Source organism: Nicotiana tabacum, chromosome 6 (assembly GCF_000715075.1).
Source record: "Nicotiana tabacum cultivar K326 chromosome 6, ASM71507v2, whole genome shotgun sequence".
Classification (NCBI taxonomy): domain Eukaryota; kingdom Viridiplantae; phylum Streptophyta; class Magnoliopsida; order Solanales; family Solanaceae; genus Nicotiana; species Nicotiana tabacum.
This window is the reverse complement of record NC_134085.1, coordinates 42,010,214-42,015,849: the sequence shown is the minus strand read 5'-3', so window position 1 is coordinate 42,015,849 and position 5,636 is coordinate 42,010,214.

The window sequence follows — 5,636 nt, the reverse complement described above, 5'->3', positions numbered from 1 at the left end:
CTGCCAAGGGTCAAGCGGCACGAACCATAGATGGATCTATTATACTACAGAGGCGTTCAGCCCCCTCCACAATAAGAGAGAATACTCTTTGAACATCCGATTTAAAAGCTACTACAAGACTAATACACAAGGAAGCACAATCTCTATTAACGTTCAAGTAACCCGCCAAAACTCAAAGTGAGTAAAATTCGATCTTTACAAATCCCTTGTCAAGCTTCAATATAATTTAGGCACATAAATTAACAAGTAGAGTACAAACAATACAAGTGTTTCATGATTTGGATCCTAAAACTAACCGGACTTAAGCATAATTAGTAGCTATGCACGGACTCTCGTCACCTCGTGTGTGCGTAGCTCCCACAATTTGAAGCAAATAGTAATTTAAAACACATATGGGATAGATTCCCTCTCACTAGGTTAGTCAAGAGACTTACCTTGTCTCAAAGCCCATCAATTCACTCTAAGGCTTCAACTTGGTGCCAAACAATCTGAAGCTAGCTAAATATTATATAAATTAATCAATATATACTCAAAAGTGAATAATTTAGATATTAGAGCAATTAACCAACCCTAATTAAAAGATTCCTAAAAACCACTGGGACGACATGCCCGGATTCTAGAAATTTTTTAAGATAAATGTTACACATAACCTAACAAACTCAAATATATAATTTTCACCTAATTCACTAATTATTTTCATGGTTAAATTTCATTTTTATCAAAACCTAGATTTTTCAATTACACCCATAATTTTCACAATTTTACATGATAAAATCTACCCACAACCTATGTATTTAACTTACATTGGGTAAGAATTACTTACCTTAAATAGCAAGATGAAAACCCCTCTTCAAAGGGCTCAAAAATTGCACAAGAAATAGAAGAAATGACCATGTGTGCGCGATGTTGACTTTTCTTGACTTTGACCTAAGCTTATCCTTTGACTTATGAAATTGAGTCCTATAAATTGGATTGACTTCATAGAGTATAATTTTGGCTGAATCAAGTTAGTTAGATTTGGAGAAAGAAAGATAGATTTTGAACAATAGAGCTAGCTCGGGAGAGAGGTAAGTTGAAACTTGACCTCAACGAGCAAACATTTTCCAAATGGTCTTGTTGATACATGCTACGTATTTGGGGATAATGTATATACGAGATGACGAGCATATATATAAGTTGATGAGCATATATACATATGTTATATGTTTCTATACTTGGGTGGTGTATATGCAGGTGTCGTGTGCTTCTATGGTTAGGTAGAAGGATAAGCTTCATATAATAATCAAATTGTCATGTTGTGTTTCTGTGGTTATCTAATTCGAGGACAAATGATCCTAAACGGGTAGAATGTATGACCCCGTTAAAATTTCTAATGATTTAAGATTTTAATGTGCGCCAGCGGTATTTGGGAATAATGTATTCGAGTATTAAAGGATACATATGGGATAGAACCACGTCATTTTGAAATAAAAATATATGTTCAAGGTGTGTTGGAACAAATTAAAGAGTTTTGTGAATGAGAAGAATTTCTGTGTGATAAGTTGGAAACATTAAATGTAAAGGATATTATTATGTAAACATGGGTTCATACTTATATGAAGGTTTGGAAGTCAATTCGAGTCTATAGCATAACAAGCTATCAATTAAGGGTGAGTGGAGAAGCAAGAAATGGAAAAGAAAATAACTGAGAGCGTGCTTGGGTTCGTGCAACACGCGGATTGTGGCTCACCAACCCTCTCAGCAACTTTGAAAAACCAGTGAAGTATAGGAATTTTGCATTTGACCTGGCACGCTACCCCCACCTAAAGCCTTTTTAAGTACTCACCTTGGGGGTTCATTTCCCTCATTTTACTTGGGCGGATTTTGGAGCTCTTCTCCACTCTCTCAAGACTACCAACTCCTCTCTTCTTCAAGGTAAGCAATTCCCATTATCTTGGTGTGAAAATCCAATCATTTCCACACTAGAACTAACTAAATCCATCATGAAATCCTTAGATTTTCAAGAAATTTCTTCAAGAACTCAAAAGGAGGATTTTGCAAGATTTCTTCCAAAAGGTAATACTACACCCTTAGACTTATATGCATGATTTATTATGGGAATATGAGTATGAATTAAGTATTGGAACTCATGGGATAGTGATTGGAAACCATAATTTCCCAATTTAAATACATAACCATTGTAGTGATTGAAAGGTGATTATTTGATGGAATTTTGTTAGTTGGGTGTGGATTGATGGTCATACATGTGATGTTGGAAGTTATAAAATGTTGAAGAATGGTAGTGGGTTAAATTATTGGTAAATGGTGGTAGTTGTATGAACTAATTCTATGGCTATAAGATGTAGAGATTTATGCCTACAAGATGTTCGATAAAGTGTCTAAATGGCCTAAACTATGGAATTTGTTACTAATGATGGTCCCATTGATTTATATTGTATATCGAAGTTTCATAGTGTAGTGGATTGATGTAGTATTATGAAGAGACGAATTTCAGGTATGTTAGCCAAACTTCCTCTTAGAATTGAATCCTACGATGTTCTTGTAAGTCCCGAGCTGTTCATTATAAATTAACTACTCTGAATAAACTTTGTGCCAAAAGAGATATGTTCAATATGTGTTCCGAATGCTCTTATCATGTTATGTTATCCTTTGGGAATGTGTTCAAGAATAATATGTTCAAATATTATGGCTTTGAGTCATGTTCCAAATGAAAGTTATGATGTCAAATTGTGTGAGAAAAACACGATGTGCTTATGACTCTTAATTTCTCATATGTCTACCTAAAGTCTTGATTAGAAATGTCTTGTTGTGGATAACCTATAAAGATGATGGAAAGGTAAAGAAGTGGGTTGGAGATGCAAAGTTTGGCCACCGTTCCAATAATGAAAGTTATACTTATGGCCAATGGTGCCAATGAAATAAAATGATGTGAGAAAGAATATGAAATGAGCCTTGATTCAACTGTTCTAAAATGACTTCGAAAATAGATTTGCCTAAAAGCTTATGTACTCATGCCATGCCCAAATGTTACCGTTTTATCTAATGCTATGCTTTGTAAGTATTTCCAAGGTGTTTTAAGTTCCTGCATATTCATGAATTGAAGTTTTGTATTGCCTTATTTGGAAAAAGTATTTCAAGAATAAATGGTATGTTACTCATTTATGATTTTAACTTGTTCTTCGATTGCTAATCATCTTGCTCCATTTTTTTGGAAAGGAATCTATTGTTTTTAAAGCCTTCATTACTATGAACTTAAGTTGTGATTTCCGAAATATTCTATATGTTGATGTTTATTAGAATGATCCATGAAAGTAAAGAAATGAAAGTGTGGAATATGAGATATGGGCATCGTGCAATGAATGAAGAATCATAGAATGACCAAGAGAGCCAATGAAATAATGATTTTGTAAGTGGTTGAAAGTACGAATGAAGTGCTATATGATGTGAAAGGTTATGAGATGAACGTATTTGTATTTTTGTTTCCAATGTGTTATAAGCTCCTACATTCTCATGAGTAAAGTTCTATGGTCACCCATGGCAAGAAAAAGGAAGTGATAGTATGAACATGAAATGTAGCCGCTTGCAAAAATGAGAATTATGAGGCATTGTATGTTCCAATAGGTTTCAATCATAGTATGTATGCTTCAAAAATAATAAATGCAAACAACTTCGATGTTAAGTACACAAGAATCACTAACTTAGCTAATGACCTTAAGATGACAAGAGAGTGAATAATGAGATAGAAGTGCGATGTCCTATGCTAAATGTTGATGAATCTTATGGAAAACGAATTTGGGCCATGTGCCATTGAAATCAACTTATTAATTCACCATGTATGTATTAATGTAATGTTAATCATGTCACTTTCAGTTTATATATGGCCATGTGCATAAATGAGGTGTTATGTGAACCGTATGGATGGTCTATGAAATGCATAGGTGTATTATATATGTGAACATATGGACGGTCTATGAAACACATAGGTGTGTATTGTGTATGTGACCCTATGAATGGTCTATGGAATGCATAGGTATATTGTATATGTGACCCTATGGACGGTCTATAAATTGCATAGGTGTATTGTATATGTAATCCTATGGACGGTCTATGAAACACATAGGTGTTGTCACACCTCCTTTTTCCGCCCCCGCGGGGGGCGGGTGGGGAGTTTTCTCCGATTAAAGGACAGTCGAAACGGGATTTGTTTGTTTGTTTCAGAGTCTCCACCTGGGAATTTTAAGGCGTCCCAAGTCACCGGTTTTAATCCCCGAATCGAGGAGAATATGACTCTGTTTATTATTCTGCGAACCAGAAATCCTGAGTAAGGAATTCTGTTAATCCGGAAGAAGGTGTTAGGCATTTCCGAATTCCGTGGTTCTAGCACGGTCGCTCAACCGTTATTATATTTGGCTTAATTATCTCGATTTTCTAAGTACGTGATTTATTGCACGATTTTTGTTACCGCTTCTATTTAGATTGTTTGTAATTAAAGACCCTTCTTTGAATCGAATCACGCGTACGTATAAATTATATTTTTAAAACATGCGGAGTTGTGTCACGCGCACGTGTACACAATAATATAGATAATATTTTTATTAAAATAATTATTTTCGAAATTGTGCTTAAATAAAATCAATAACATTCGCCTTTTTTGTATAATTAAGTAGTGAACCTCACATCTCGGGTTTTTATGAAATTAATAATGATATTCTCCGAGAAATACCTTTTACTAAATATTCGATCGAAGTTGCGCGGACGCATAATCCGAATTGCTTTTAGAAATATAATCAGGTTACGCGAACGTATCCCTAATCACAAAATATTCTTGATGGTAGTATAAATTTGTTTACAAATTGTTTATTACATCCATATTATTTTTATGTGAAAGTCATGGTAAATCACTATTTGAGACGCCTCTAAATTTCTTGAAAAGAATTCTCAATTTATTGATTATCAACCAAATTTTATTTCTCAATTTATTGAGTGTCAACCACAAATTATATATATATATATATATTTATGAATTATATTCCGCAAAAACCATTCGTATTTACGGAGTAAAGATGAACGACGCGTAATTAAAACTACCATTTTTCTCGTAAATGCAATATGTGTATACCAAAAAAAATGAATTGCGTATGAAACTAAAAAAAATTGATTTATGAAAGGAAGAGATGTTTTCGAAGAATTTTCATTATTTTTATTTTTTGCAGCAAAGGCTATTTTATCTTCTTAAAATTAGTACAGTTTATAAGCCTAATCTCCTTCTACATCACTTGTTCTTAATCCAATATGCATGATTATTTCTTGTGAATTCTGCTTATGATTGAGTTTGGGATATATATATATATATATATATAATAAAACCAATTTGATTCTCAATCTATGTGAACTATTGCTAAACACTAACTTTCGCATTATATAAATTCCTAGGCCATTTGTTATTAAGAAAGAGAACAAATCTACCTGCTGACTTAATAAAATGATATTGCATACAACATTATTCGCCATATTTCGACATTGTGAACATAGCGGCTTTTACTAACGCATCTTTCAACTATTGATTACAAACATAACCATTATTATGCTATAATATAGCAAAATGCAACCAACATCATCTAGCTTTAAACAACAAC